Genomic DNA, 15,477 nt, shown 5'->3' on the forward strand with positions numbered 1-15,477 from the left:
AGGGGGCGAAGGGCTTCCCCGGTGCTCGCTGACGGCGTCGCGGCGCGCCGCTACCCACCGAAGGCGGGCGCCCGGGGGCCAAAGGGAGGCGAGGCCCGCCGGGTCCCCGGGCGGGGCGGGCAGACCCCTCCGGGAGCCACGGAGCCCGCCCGCCCCCGCCCGCCCCGCGCCCCGCCCCGCGCCGCCGCCGCCCGCCCTCGCCCCGCAGAGCCGCGCTCAGCGCCCGCCGCCGCCGGCCGGCCGGGGGGGCACGGGGAGCGCCGGGCCGGGCCGGCATGGCGGGGGCGGGCGCTGCGGGGCGGAGGCAGCAGCGGCGGCGGGCCCCGGCTGAGCGCTGAGGGCGGCGGCGGCAGGCCATGGGGGCGGCGGCGGCGGGGGGCTGCGGGTGCCCTGCCCTGCCCGCCCGCCTCGCCGCGCCGCCCGCCGCGCCGCCCGCCTGAGCCCGGGGGGGGGCCGGAGGGAGCGGCGGCGGCGGCGGAGCCCAGGTGAGCCCTTGTCCCGGGGGGCGGGGGGTGCCCGCGGCGGCGCGGAGACCCGGCGCTCCGGCTCCGGCGGGGGTGCCGCCAGCTGGCGGGAGTTAGCCGGCCTCCCCCCGGGGAGCGCCGGCGGGGCAGGGGGTTGCGGGAGGTGGGGGGGCCAGCCGCCTGCTCCGCGGCACCTGCCAGCACCCGCTGCCGGCTGGCTCCCGGTGTCCCACAGCGCGGCGGGAGGGGCGCCCCGGAGCCGCCGGCAGCGCGGAGGTGCCGGAGCAGGGCTCTGCCTCGTCCTCCTGCGGGAGCCCGGGCCGCGGGGCCAGCTGGAGGCGTGTGCGTGGCCTCTGCAGGCGCCAGGGCGGTGATGGGGTGTCCCCTGCCCGGCCATCCCGCTCCCCCTGTCGCAGCCCCGGCGCCCCCCGGACGTGCAGCCGCAGGGGGTGCGTGCCGTGCTGCCGGGGAGCAGGAGGCTGGTCGGAGGGGCTGGCGTGGTTTGAGTCGGATCGGTGCTGCTGAGCACCGCTCTCTGAGCTGGCTTTCCCCGTGCTGGGGGCCCTGGGCAGGGCAGGGCTGTGCAGAGAAAGTGGGGTGCAGGGCAGTGAGCTCCGCCGCTGCCCCCCAGGTCACCTTGGCATCCTCCTGGGTGGCAACGTTCACAGCGTTAGTCCACTGTTGTGGCAGTTGCTGTCACATATCGTGGCAGATTGAGCTGAAAGAACAGAGATGAATGCACTTGGCACCTGTCTTTGGGCTTGTTTGGGGTTTTCTTTCCTCCTTTCCCTGCTCTAGAGCAGTTTGGATGGGATGAGTTTTCCTCCTTGTCGGCAGCAGGACTGGTAGAGACGTGACTTGCTTTTGGGGAAAAGCAATTTGAAAGCATTTGCATCTTTCTCTTCTCTCATGACAACCAGTGAGCTGTGTGCCACCTTCTGCATTCCCATGCCTTAATTTCCCCATGACTACAAGGGAAGAGTGAAGGAGAGAAAAGCTGGTTTGCACCAGGGTGGGCTAGGATGTATGTTGTCGTGCAGGAGAACCTCACCTCGAGGCATGAGACTTAGGGCAAGGGCAGCTCCGGATCAGGCCCAAGGGAGGCTGAGCCTATGGCCTGTCTCTGGGTGGAGGCAGATGCTAAGGGCAGGCAGGGAAGGGCTGGTGCTGCCACCGTTCTGGGCAGAGACCCCAGCAGGGTGCTTTCCTTTGTTCAGCAGCCCTCTGTACTCACCCATGCTCCTGTGTGAGCTGCTGGCATCCATGTCGTCCTGCAGTGAGGAGTTCCTGCCGCACCTGAGCAGCAAAAAAAAACCCCCTTTTTTGAAAGGGCTGCTCCAACGTCCCCAGTTGGTCATTGCCGGCCCAGACCATGCCCTGTCCCTCTGCCTTTCAGCACTGGCGTGTGGCTAAGCCTGCAGCCTCCAGCTCTCCGGCTGCTTGCTGAGGACCTGCTGCCGTGCTCACCCCCCCGCAGTGATGATGAACTTTCCCTTGCATGCCGTCTGCCTCCTTCCAGCACGGTATGGCCATGCAGCCGCTGGAGCGGCTGCTCGTGTCTGTAAACAGCTGCTGGCTGGAGCTGCGATGTGATGGTGCAGGGCTGCAGTGGGGCGGGGAGCGGGCTCGGGGGCTGCGTGCACCAAGGAGTGCTTGGTGAGGGCATCGGCGAGAGCAGCAGGCTCTCCTTGGGCTGTGTGATGCTGCTGCAGGAACCCAGAGGGAAAGCAGCCCCCGCCAGGGCACCCTGGCATGGGTAAGTCTCCAGTAGCATGACTGCTGTCCTGGTTTGGCAGTTCAGTGTGCCGGCTGCCTGCTTGATTGGCATAGCAACAGCCACTGTTGTGCTGCAGCACTGCCTGGAAGCCCCAACTTCAGCACTGTGGTGGGCAGGTACTGCAGGACCCACCTGTGAAGGGGGTACAGGGTGCTGCTGGCTGGGTGCTCCAGCATGGGTAGCACTAAGCCACCGGTGCCTCACGGTCAGAGCATGTCTTCTGCCTCTTCCCAGGGCCTCAGCACCACTGGCACCAAGGGCTGCCCCTGCAGCAGCCCCGGCTGTTGCAGCTTGTCCCAGTGTGCAGTCCTTGATCCCTTTCTGGGGGCCAATGCTGCTGATTGCCAGCAGCTGACTCAGCTTCCTGGGAGGCTTTCCCAGCACAGGGGAATTGGGATCACTTGTTAAGGAAGGGCCTGTGGAGCAGATGCAGAACCACATCCTCTTTCTACAATGGCAGGTGGGGGGAGCACACTGGGGATGCAGCTGAAATGGGCTCAAGCTTAGTCCCACTCTCTGTAAGCCAAGGAGCCGGGTGCTAGAGATATGGCTGGGGAAGGGAAGAGGTGCTACCCAATGACTTAGGGTGGAAAGGGACCCATTGGCCTCAAGCTTCCTGAGGCAGGAATGTGGCCTGATGCTTGCAGTCAACAATGGTGTGCTTGTAGCAAGCTCTGGAGCTCATTTCTGTCTTGAAGTAAGCCAGTTTGTGTTCTGAACTGAAGCCTAAAAGCATAAAGCACAGGAGAAGTCCCTGAGTAGGAAGCAGCCGGGAGATAAAGCGCTTGTTTGCACCAGCCACCTTCGTGCTTTGCTTCACCACCTGAGCTGGTGGGAGCTGACCATGCTGAGGGTGAGCGGGACGCAGGGCTCTGGGAGTTGGCCATGGCTCTGCAGAGCTGGGATTTTGCCTCCAGTTGCAGCCCTGAGATACCAGGGAGATGCTTTTATGGTTTCTTGGTGGCTGCTCCCTGGCACTGAAGGAGCAAGTCCTCAGCTCTGCCTTAGCACCAGTCCTTCCCCCCTCCCACTGAAATCAAGCTGCTCTCATGATTTGTACCTGTGAGTTTGGTGTCGTTTGCCAGGGCAGCTCCAGCCCACATGTACCATGTTTCTGTAGTGAAAAAAGTGTTTATATAATGATCAAGTTGGCTGCTGCCTTGAGGAGCCACCAGCCTGGCTGGAACAACGCTCGGATTGTCTGGGGGTCTGCTACTGAATGCGCCCACCACCGTCACGGGGGCCCGTGGCCGCAGGGCTGCCCCCATCTCGTGCCATGGGGCAGAAAGCAGCCCAAATCTCCCGGGGCTGAGATGGTTTTTGATGCCACCTTCCCCTCCCAGGGCTCAGCCATGGCATCACTGGGTGATGTCTCGGAGCCTGCAACAGGAGGAGGGAGGTGAGCCTCCCCCACGGGTGGAGAGGGGTGGCTCCGTCGCAGTCTTACCCTGCGAGGCTGGGTGAGCTCTGCTCATCCCCTGCCCTGCCTGTTCTGGTGGGACTTGTCCTTTCCTGAAAATGGAGAGCTGCATGTGGGCTGGGGGAGACACTACGTGCACCACAGCAGAGACTTCTCCTGCAGCCAGGACAGAGACATGGTGGCCAGGAGCTGCCTCTGAAGGCTTGGCAGCCAACAAGCCCCTTCGGCCCACTCAACGTGATGATCAAAACACCAAGGCTGGGTGTGGGATGGTAGAGGAGCCTCAAATCTGGCACAGCCACAGCTGGACTCGGGGAACGCGATGTCCAGTTTTAATTTATGCATGGCACAGCAGGTGCTTGCACACATTCACAGATGGGCCTTTTCTTCCCCAAGCATGCACGGATCCTCAGCTGTGTAAAAATCAGTGTCTCTGCCTAGCCATACCTTGTGGTCCCTGCTGGGCTGGAAGAGATCCAGCTCAGGTCATAGAGGGGTTTGGGGGTGGAGTTGCGTTCTCAGTAGATGAGTCCCTGTGCAGCCCTGTCCTGTTGTAACCTGGAGGCAGACAGCCCAATCCATCCCCAGCCCAACCCATCCCTGCCTGCACAGCCTGAGCACACAGGACTGATGCCCAGTGACGTTTGGAACACTTCTGAGCTCCCTCGCCATTCTCTCTCTCTCTTTTAAATTAATCAGGAGCTGGCCTCAGCAGCCAGTCAATAGTGAGATTTATCTCTTAAATAGCATTATTGATTGCCTAGGAAGCCTGGTTTTGTATTGATAGATACATACACATGCAGACAAGCCTCGTGCCAGGTCCCAGTGGTGAAAGGCACAGTGTAGCGTGCGGAGATGGCTTGTCGCAGGCGGGGATGTGTGTGTGTGTCCACATGAGGGAGATGCAGCTCCCCATAGGAGAGCAAAGTGAGGCACCCCAGGGTCTTTGGGTACAAACCCTTTCACATCTGTCCAGCATTACTGTGCTGCCTTGGCCACTCTTGAGCTTCTTCCCCTTTCTTCCTAATGTGTGACGCTGCGATGCAAACCCATCTGCCAGCTTGCATTGCCTCTTCGTTCACAGGTAGGATGCTTTACCCTTCTGTAGGAGAAGACATGCAGATGCCTGCCCATAAATTGTGTGGTGGTCTCAAAGGTCGCTGACCCTGCAGGGATTCCTCATGTGGGAGACTCGGGATAGACGTGCAAAATGATGTCAGCTGTAGCATTGCCTGGAGGGGCTGGTTGGAGAGGAGGATGGGTGAGACAGGTTGGACCCATCCTGCCAGAGAGGGTTTCATTTTTTGCCGCTCCCCGGGCTGGTGGTGCGGGCTGTAAGCCGACGCATGCGGGAAGCGCGGTGGGACCTGGCTCGGCTCCGAGCAGGTGGAGCCGTGGGAGTGTGCAGGGGAGACGGCTCGCTGCCGTGTCTGCTCGGGGAAAGGCAAAGTGTGCCGCTGCTCTCGAGCCGTCTCCCTCCAGGTAACGGGGAGCGGGTGGAGGAGGGCTCCCGTGGGCTGTGGGGGCTTCGCCAGCATCATCTCCTCGGGGCTCAGAGCGGTTCTTGTCCCTCGGAGGTGGCAGGGTGCTTGCAGCAGCCGGAGTGGTGGCACTCTGCTCAAGGTCCCTGTTGCCTAGCTGCCTGCACTGCGCGCACCTTCGTAGCGCAGGCAGCACGGTGTGGTGGCAGCCCCTAACGCGGGGGGGAGCGGGTTTTGGCAGCACTGTAGGAGAGGGGCCGGGGACTGGAGCTGAGTGTAAATCAAACTGGCGTCCTTTCAGTTTTGGGCAGTGCCGCTAGACTCTTTCTGAAGCAGCAGTGTGTGCTGGGAGCCTGGCTGCTCTGTCCTCCAGGGTCGTGGAGCACAGCCAAGGTGCAGTGATGCTCGTGAGAGGAATTGTAAAACCTCTTGCCAGGTTTGCTGTAGCAAAGTTCAGACTGTGGCCATTTTGCATTGGTGCTGCAGAGCCCTACTCCCCAGCCTTGCCCGGGGCTGGGAGCCCTGCAGCCGCCACAGCAGCAAGCGTCGCTCACCTTGCCATGTGTGCCAGTTCACACTCACTCCATGCAGCACGATAGAGTGTGGCCCCGTGTCCCGTACCTTGCATCCAGCCTTGCTTGAGACCACGCTGCCTGATGCTTTGCTCTCTCCTGGGATTAGCTAAGGCTGAGGAAAGCGTCAGCTGCGTGGCACAGGCAGCTGAAACAGCACAGCTGATCCACAGGGTCAGATTGTCGAAGCACAGTGGATAGGGGCTTGGAAGACCTGAGCGTGTGTGTCACTGTTTAGCTAATCAACAGGCATGGAAAGTTCTTGGATGCTGTCAAGCCTATGTGTATGTGCATATATGTGTGTGTGTGTATACATGTATGTAGCACTATACCATCTTGCTACTGTTTGGACCCCATAAATGTTTTTCTAGACAATGCCTGCTCGCTGCGAACGCCGGGTCGTCTGATTTTAGCAAGCCAATCTATGCAGGGATCTCGGGAAAGAACAGTTGGGGTTTTATGAAGCTGGCATAATTTACAGCTAAAATAGCACACCAGAAATATGTCCAATCCAATCTCCTTTGTAATCTTGTTTTCATTTAAGCCTCCAGGGTGGTGATGGGGGGAGTATGGAAAGCAAACTGCAAAGGGAGTTTATTACCCATGCCAGGGAGATTTACGTGATGCTCTGTACTGAATGACCTCAATTTGCAGAGGTTAAAGCTGACTGTGGTGCTCCCTGGCTTGAAGAGGGAGCACCTCACTGCCTGCACTGGGGTCACTGGCTGCAAATCCTTTTGCAGATGGCTGCATGGTGTGCTCAGGACCATCCGTGCCATGGAGCCATCCTAATGCCTGCTCCCGCAACCGGGCAGAAAGAGCAATGGCAATGCATCAGTGACCATCATGTTTGTGTCAGCCTGGCCTGCTCACCGGGAAAAGGAATGAAATTATCTCACTGCCGCTGCCTTTGCAGGCAGCGTTTCTCTTTAGTTTTCAAACCACATATTGTCCCAGATCTCCTGCCAATAGCAGGGAGTGAACTGATAATGTAGCTGCTATTAATAAAGCAGCGTTGTTACATATTCATATCAATCAGACTTCTAATTCCACAATATTTTTTGGAGAAGAAAAAAAAAAAGGCAGAGCTTCACTGGGGCAATGGAGGAAGGTGCCAGTGGGATCATGTTGGAGATACATTTCACCAGTGTTGGCAGAACCTGCTCCCCTCACATTTCTGCAGCTGGGGATTCCCGTGCTGAGCTGGCCCTGGGGTCCTTGCCCACCTTGCCCTTGACCTTCCTTCTCCCTGGCAGTGCCGAGCTAAAACGTAGGATCCCAGAAGTGGTTGTGGGATCCCTGGAGCACTGTCACCACGGGGAAACGGGAGTGGTGCGAGACGGGGAGCGCTGAATTCAGCGGGCGGGTTGGCAGGAGCGGCTCTGTGCTCTTCTCCATTTTATATAGAAATTTTCACATATTATGTAAATTAAAAAGCAAAGTATGGAAAAATCTGGGTATAAATCTGGGATGTATGTGTGTTTATACAGCCATTAGAGAGGGAAGTATACCACAGAATCCTGGCCAATGGATAAATATACTTACACTGCCATTCCTGCAATAAAATATTCTTTTTGTCATTGCTACAGTATAAAAAAAAAAAAAAGTACTGTCTCCAAAACTGTAGCAGCGTTTTATGGTAAGGCATAAATTGGAAGAGATACCTAATTATTCATAGAGTATTACGGAGCTGTTGGTAAACGACTTCATCATTAAGGTGGCACAGAGACTTGCCCATATAGCAAACCCCTCTCTCTCACTTCTTGGGGGTTGAATTCAGTGTCCAGATTTGGCCAAGTATATCTTGCGGGGCCAAGCATGTTTTCCATGAACACTGATCTGGGAGCTGGCCCTCACCCTCTGGCTAGGAGTGTTTTGAAACGCAGCCGTGAGATCTCAGAGTCCTCCAACAAGCCCCATGGTCCCCGAGCCTTTCCTGGCTCTCTCTTCCCTGGTGCATGTCAGAGGTGTTCCCATCTCACCTCCGCTTCCTGCGGCTCCCAGCAGATGCCAGGAAAGGGAGCACGGTTGTTCTGCTGGGTTTCTGGTGCTGGGGGGCCGGGAAGCAGGCTGGCGTCGAGCCCTCTCAACAGCGGCTTTCGGTCGCTGCAGCAAACAGTTTCCAAGCAACTCGGAGGCTGCTGGTCTAAAAGGACTCTTGACAGAGGCATGTAATATTAACTGGAGTTATTAAAAGGAGCGATGCTAAAAAGGATGTGGGAAGGGCAGCCAATGTGGTGTAGCCAGTATCCTCCTGCCATCACTCATATTGTAAGTGCTGTAACAAATCTGGAGGCTCACCTCAGCTGAGATGCCTATGGAGGGCCAGCAGGACAGCAGGCAGCCCTGCTACCACGGGTGCTGCGGGTGGGCTGGGTACGGGGCAACCGCTGTCCTGCCAGCTCTTCAGCTGGGTGCTGGAACAGGTGCAGAGGATGCAGAAGATGTGGTTCCTGCCCCCAGAAAGGTGTGTCTCAGGCGTCCATCCAGCTTAGAGACCTTTCTTGAACAGATCTGTTCCCTGGCATTGCCTGGCTGTGGCGTAGCCTACGGTGAGTGCTCTGCTTGTCTGAGAAAAGGGCACTGAGTGGATCAGGTAGGTCTGTCTCTCTGTGCAGATACCCAGCCTCAGTCCGTGCCCTGCTCTTTCTCCTCTCTGGAGGCTTAGCTGCTGCTTTCAGGTCCTATTCCCTTGCTCTGCTGCAATTTATTTCCACTGTTTCAATGCTCCCTTGCACCCTGTGCCTGCTTCTGTCGCTGTCTGCACCCACCTTTGATCATCCATCCCCCTCTCTTCATCTTTTTGGTTGCTTGCTGCTGTTGATTTTGGGCTGCAATGGAGTGGCTTGCCCATGTGAGGACCATGGACTGGTCAGTACTGAGAGTTACCACGCAGTGTTGTGTTGGGGTGGAGCAAGCAGCGGGAAGGCACTGTTCCGCAGGCATTTGAAGCAATCTGTCCACCCATGGGGAGCGGTTTGGAGGTTGCTCTCTCCATTGCTTTAAAAGCACGAGCTGGAAATGCCCCTTCTGCTGCTGCCCGTGGTCCCAGGTGGCTATTGTGGTGCTGGTGGGAGGTGGGCCAGGAGTTCAGCAGGAGCATGCTGCCATCAGCGTGTACAACCAGCCTGCCTTGGCTGTCGCATCCCTCCTCCCAGCTACTGGCGTCGGACCCAGGTCTCTCTGGGGAAAACCTGAGATGGTGTCTGGATGGTATCTACCAGGGCTGGCTGCTCTCCAGCCCCGTGCAAGCCTCTCCCATCCCAGGGGCAGAGAGCCGGCACTGCGCTCTGGCCAGGGACCAGGTGTGATCTAGCAGCTCTTTGTCATATAAGCGATGGGTGTCTTTTAAGTGGGCTGGCAGTAAGAATCCCCAAACATCTCCAGAGGACCCTGATGCTGCCTGGGAAAGTTCAGATACAACCCAGGGGAATCTTACTGCCTGAATGCCTGAGCTGTTTTTCCTGAGGGCAGCGAAAATACAGGCTGTAGCTTGTTGGCCTGGGGAGATGGGTGATGTGTGGGCAGCTGAGGGATTTGGGTGTCTGCAGAAAGCCCCTGTAGCATTGCTGTGTGTTCATGGGAGGAGGCATAGGAGGAAGATCTCTGCCTTCATCCTCATCAGCAAAAGCATGGGGAGGAGTGCTGGGATACTTCCATGTGGCTGGCTGGCATCAGTGGGAGAGGCCAGCAGCATCAGCAGGGCTCCTTCCAGGTCTTCTGAGCTCCCAGGAACCTGAGCCCGAGGGAGGAGGGACCCCATAGCAGGGCTCATCAGGATGTGAGCTCTGATCCCCAAAACTAAACCCTTTGAGCGTGGCTGGGAGGTGACAGGCAGTCAGGAACAAGTCCGCCTTGTCTGCGCCAGAGGCTGGAGCTCTGATCCCACCAGACAGACCCGCACACTCCTCCATAAGCCATCTCTGGTGTGAAGCCCTGCAGTGCCAGCGTGCTGGAGCAGTGTCCTGCTCTCACAGCACCAGCAATACTACAGGCGGATCTGCCACCCTTGCTGCCTTCGGTTGCCCGTAGCTGGTGTGTTGAGGCTCTATGTTAAGATAAAGGCTCGGCGGCAACTCCTCAAACCCATCCGGTGGTTTGGATGCAGGGATGCCACAGCAACAGGTCTGGGATGCTGGGGGAAAGGAAGGTGGTGGAACAGCTTGCAGGATGCTGAAGCAGGCAGGAGTGGGGTGCTGGCTGGGAGGGGTGAGAGACCAGGTGCTGCCACCTGGTCACTTGGTCCCCAGCATTGTGTAGCAGTCGAGGCCAGACTTGTTCCACCTGAAGTGGGTAGAAACAGGTTAGTCCTGCTGGGTGGACAGGCACCTCCAGCAAGCCCCTTGCTCCCCCAGCAGAGCTTGATTTTGGGAAAGAGTAAGACAGAGCTGAGAGAAGTCAGGAGCTCTAACAGTAGCAGGTGGGATTGCTGGTGTGATGGGGGATCTGCAAAGCACCTGTGACGTTTGACGTGGTTATATGTAGCAGGAGGCATTTGGCTTTTTTCACCTTGTCCACAAATTTAATTTTCTCTCTCTACCAAGGTGGTGTGAGCTCAGGATGGTGTGGAGATAAGGAGGGGTTTTTTTGCTGATCAAAACCAAATCCAATGCATATGTTGTTGTGAGGAAATGCTGGCATTGCAGGAGTGCTAAGGGGCCAAACAGGGCTTTCTGTGATGGGAGGAGACCTGCCCAAGGGCAAGGTGTGGTTGAGAAGGTTCTGGGCAGTAAGGTGGGGGGCTTGCAGGGCAGCTGGGAGTGAGATCCATCTCTCCCTGGACATGGGAAGAGACTCCTGGATTCTGGAAATATTGTTGGGGCACTCAAAAGTCTGGAGATGGATTTGAAAAGGAAGCTGCTGTCGTGGTCCTGATCCTCAGGCAGGTGTTTCACCCTGGAGATGGAAAAGGCTCAGCTGACTTCGCAGCTCTTCCTGATGCCGGTTGGGTTGGGCTCTGCCCTGCTGGCCCCCGGGGCAGCCACCCCCACCATGGCAGCAGCAGCAGGAGCCACATATCTCCTGGGCAAGCAGTGGCACTGGTCTACAGGTGATACTACCTACACATCCAGTAGCTGCACCAGGCTGTTTGCAAACAGGCTGTGCTGGAAAGGCACCAAAATGGGGCTGTGACAAGGGGAGGGAAGGCAGGATCTTCCCACAGGACTGGGAATGTGAAGGGCTGCCTTGCAGTGCAGGGTCACATGTGCTGAGACTGCCAGGCCATCAGGAGCGGCTGAACAGGGTCTGGCCGTCTGCTGGCGTCCAGCATCTCCTCCAGTACTCCAGAGTGGGTGGGGACCCAGATTTTGCAAAGTCCATGAAGTCCACAAAGTGGACTGTGCAAAATCTGGGTCCCCACCCGCCCTGGAGCACTGAAGGAGATGCTTCATTATCTCTGGCCAGACAGTGTGGCAGTGGGAGGGGGTCACTGGTGCTGTCCACAGAGACATTCGCACTGGGGAGTTCTTCCTGCCTCTGGCTGCAGGAGGGGATGCTGGGCTGCTGGACCATGGCAGTGTCTGTGCTGCTACTGTAAATCTGCCTGGCGTCAGTGCGTGTGAGGACGATGCAGAGAGCATTTCCGCTGACTTATGGCTTCTCTGCTTCACGGGGATAGGAAATAGCATTGCATCGCCAGGATGGCTCTGCTGGCATTTACTGCGTCATGAGTTGTCCTTCCTCCCCGTGCAAAGTCAGTGGGACTTGGCAAGTGACTACTGCCAGGCAGGCGAGTGTATGCAGGGCAGGGAGCAGTGTGCCGGGAGCTCAGTCCCATGTGAGGTTCTGGTGGCTCTAGTGACATTGTGAGAAGCGGTTGTTCCCACTGAGGGATGCTTTGTGGTAATGGCATGGCAGCTGTCCCTGTTAGACCTACCTTGCACCTGGGGAAACATGGTGGCCAGGCATGAAACAGTGTCACCAATGCTGTACTGCCTTATGGCCTTTGTCGTGTGTGCATCCCCCTCCATCCTTCCAAATCAGCACTTGATCCTTCCAAAGCTGCTTTGCTTGCAAGGCTGAAACGACTGTCAGGGTCCTCTGTCACCGAGGATGGCATCACGCCTGTGGCCCACTCTGCTCTCAGCAGTGGCATAGCCATGCTCACCCTTGTGGCTCTGACACCGGCTACACAGCCCACTCGAGGGCTTGGGGTTGCAAAACTGACCCACTGTGGCAGCAAATGAGGCTGGAAGAAACCCAGAGCAGAGGAGCATGGCCTGGCCAGGGCTGTGCAGCAGTGGGTGGCATGCTGAGCCCCGCTCCTCTTGAGTCGGTAACGTCACGCCTGGAGAAAACCATTACCTGCGTGCCAGGGAGCGTGTGCTGAGGCAGTGCAGCCCCTGCCTGTTGAATCAAGACTCACAGGACCCCCCCTTAGCCCTCCCCTAACCAGGCTCCTCCTTGCTATGGTGGCTGGTTCCATCCCAGCCCATCCCAGATAGCCCTCATCATGATTTTTTTCTCCAGCCATGTGCTCTTTGCCTCTCTCAACACCTTCACTCCACACAAAGCTTACTCTAGCAAGTCCAACCCATCACACCACAGCAGCGAACACCAGCTGCCCAGGAGCACTGGTGGGGAATGGGAAGCAGCAGGGTGTCCTGCTCCTTGTACTGCTTGGGGCATCCTGGCAGCTGCACCTCAACCTCTTCCCTGTCTCCATATGCTGGGTCTCACTGGCCAGGTGCCTTCTCCTTCTGTGCCTCAGTTTTCTTGTTCTTCCAAGGGAGCGATAGTAACGGCTCTGAAGTGCTTTGGGAGGAAGGGGAAACGCTAAGGGGCATCTGTGCCCCTGGTATGACCACTGACCGTGGCTGCGGTGGTCTCTTAAAGCCCCTCTGCCCACAGAGGTCCCTCTCTGCCTCTTGGCACTTTGAAGAGATGTGATGCAGCTCTTGGCTAAACAAATTTTCGTTCTCTGCTGCTCTTTTCTTTCCTACTCAGCATTCAGGGAGCATCGTTTTGGTAACCAAGGTATTTGCATAATCTGTAGTTTGTGGTAATCGCTCCCTTTCAGCACAGGTGCTTGTCATCCCATCGGTTTTTGGGGAGCTTGTGAGGAGGTTGTCCCCAAGGAGGGGTGTCTGGCCTGCTGCCCTGCTGCTCAGGGGACATCTCATCTGGGGCAGGGAGGCTCAGGGGAGCCTTTTGCCCACGGGCTTCTGCACCATCAGTGACCTCCTGCTGCCAGTCCCCTCCTCACCCCGTGCCTCAGTTTCCCCTTAGCCCCAGAGCCTCTGAGCTGGGGGTGTGTGTGTGTGTGTATTTTCTCACACCGCATGCCTCCACGCAGTGGGACACAGTGTCTGTCTCTGCAGGAGCTGCCTTCCCGTGGCTGCTCCCTCTCTCCCTGATGCCATGGCATGGAAAAGCAGCTGCTGGAAAATGCTTTTCAGTGCTTTAGCAGCTACAGGAGCAGCGGAGCAGGACTGGAGGTGTGGAGCTTTCACCCAGCGGGAGATGCTGCTCCATGGGGACACCCTGGCTTTCTGCCCCGTGCCATCATGGTGCAGCACTCAGGGGAGCGGGGGTCTTGGGGGGCAAGCGGTGGCCGGTGCCTGGCATGCCTGCGTGCCGCCCTCGCCCGCCTGGCAGCGTGACTCACTCCCCGAGTGGCGGCTCCCACGCGGCAGCGTTTCCAAGAGACTGAGGAGATGTCTCTGAACGGCAACAGTGGAACGGGGAACCCGGGGGTCCTGGTCCCAGGGCCAGGGCAGGGCATGCACGCTCGCCCTCCTGTCAAGGAGAGCAGGGAAGTGGCTGGCGGGGGGGCAAGACCCCTGTGCCTGGGGTGGCAAACCCAGCAGCCTGTGTTGGAGCAGAAAGCAGCAAAGCCTGGTCTTGCCCAGCATTAGCAAAGGTTGGAAAGGCCGTGAGGAGGTGACTGCCTGCTGGCTGGGATGTGGCGGTGAGCAAGGGAAATGCCCAGCTCCAAGGGCTCAGCCATCCACAGCCCCAGAGAAGAGAGGCTGGCAGCCAGCTCTCTGCGGGCTTGCAAGCTGGCTCTTAGGTTTGCTACCCATTAAGCGTGGGGAAACAGAGCCTGTTCTGGTCTTGAATTATTTCTGTGTCTTGCTGTTGCAAAGCCCATGTGTGCTGTCTGCAGGTCCTGGGATGCCTGTGGGTCTGGGACGAGCGGCCACACAGAAACCAGCCTGGCCTGCAGTGCAGAGGTCAAACCATCCCTGTGCTCTCTGACCGCAAGAGGAAAAACGGCACCTCCTCTTCCAGGCACCCAGGCAGTGTTGGTGCTGCCTGACCTGACTGCTAAGCAGGGGCTGAGGTTTCTCGCAGCACCCATCTCAGTGCCTGCTGAGCTGTGCCACCCCCCCCCACCCCCCCCCACTTCTCCGGGCAGGAGCAGGGTGCTGCGTCTGTCCCTGCTCCCCTGCACCAGCAGCGCTCCCAGTGTGGCTCTGCCGTGCAACCTCAGCTCCTCTTTATCTCCTGCTTTACCCTCCAGGCCTTGCTTCTGTGCTGCTATCAGACAGATAGCAGAGGCTGCTGCTGCCCCGGCACCTCTCCCTGGCTGTAATAACTCTCGGTTTATCTGTATAAAATCTCATGTCATTTATCCTCCTGAAGGCCGGCAGGTAATTCTGTAATTGCTGTCCCTCCTGCGGTGCCGGCCTCTCCTCTCTCCCTGCTAGTTTGATATCCTCTTCAGGTTTAATCCCCCAGGAGTTTGCATTGTCTTTGCAGTCTCCAAGGAGCAGTGCTCCTAAATCCGGATCCCAGTGCTGGTCTCTCTGGGAAGCCTTTAATTCCCTTTCCCATTAGCAGGATACCTGGTTAACAGCCCCTCATGGCCCCTCTCCCGGTCCTTCTCCCTGCAGAAGTGCTCTGGTGGCAGGGGCTGGCTGCGTGGGACACAGGGGCTTGGCTGCGGTGCAATCCATGGCCTCCTCCTGGCAGCTCCCACCTGGCCTCAGCATCCAGCTTTGGCAGAGGTCCCCCCATCCCCAGGCAGCCAAACAACGGGGCCGGGTGAGCCTGGGGTGCTGGGACACTGCGGCAGCGTTCCCCCCACACCCTGTAAACCCCCCGCTTTTATTCCTTCCAGGGAGAGGCAGGTGATACCTCCCACATGAGTTTTTTTTATTGTATTTGCACCCAACACCTTGCCTCAGAGATTCCATGGAGGTTTCTGCAAGCCCCCCTGGGAAGCAGATTGTTACCATCTCAGGAGCAGGGTGGGTGATGGGATGCGGGGTGGGGGGAGGCTGCAGTGGAAGCATCTCCCAGGCTGTGGGCTCTCGCTGGCAGAGCATCCTTTCTTCAGGTTAGACAGAGGATGCTTTGAAGTGGTTAGATGCTCAGTTGGTTTTTTGTGCTTTGCTGTTTTTTCTTTCCTCCCTTTAATGGGAATTGTATTCCGTGCGTGGAGCAGCTGCTAATTCTCCTCCTGGCTGCTGCCGTGTCACCTCCGTGCAGCTCTCGTGAGACTCCTCTTTTCACTGGTTGTACAGAGAACTCAAGCAGAAGAGCCCTGGGTCTGCTCCTGCTGTAACCCTGCTGATTATAGAGACACTTCTGAGAAGGCATTAGATACCTGGTCCTACCTGGGGTGGGGACACAGAGAAGAGATCTTGCAAGCAGCATCCCCACCTTGCTAGCTGTTGTCATCAACCTGGGGGTCTGTACAATCGCAGCCAACACAGTACAGCATGTGCCTCACTAATGCTTAACAGCAATAAAATCCTGATTTATTTTTTTTTAAGTGCTTTCCTCAGTCAAGATCCTCTAATCCCAGAAGGAA

The 15,477-nt window shown here is 57.8% G+C and overlaps 1 protein-coding gene across 2 annotated transcripts in view; it reads left to right on the forward strand.

Moving 5' to 3' along the window:
- The first annotated feature begins 438 nt into the window (after positions 1–438).
- FRMPD3 (FERM and PDZ domain containing 3) overlaps positions 439–15,477 on the forward strand; it is a 63,613-nt gene continuing 48,574 nt past the window's right edge. For both annotated transcript variants that reach the window (XM_040614647.1, XM_040614646.1), the window contains exon 1: positions 439–485. The gene's annotated coding sequence lies outside the window, so the exon portion shown is untranslated. The remainder of the gene's footprint in view (positions 486–15,477) is intronic.

This window comes from Falco naumanni, chromosome 14 (assembly GCF_017639655.2).
Source record: "Falco naumanni isolate bFalNau1 chromosome 14, bFalNau1.pat, whole genome shotgun sequence".
NCBI classification, from domain to species: domain Eukaryota; kingdom Metazoa; phylum Chordata; class Aves; order Falconiformes; family Falconidae; genus Falco; species Falco naumanni.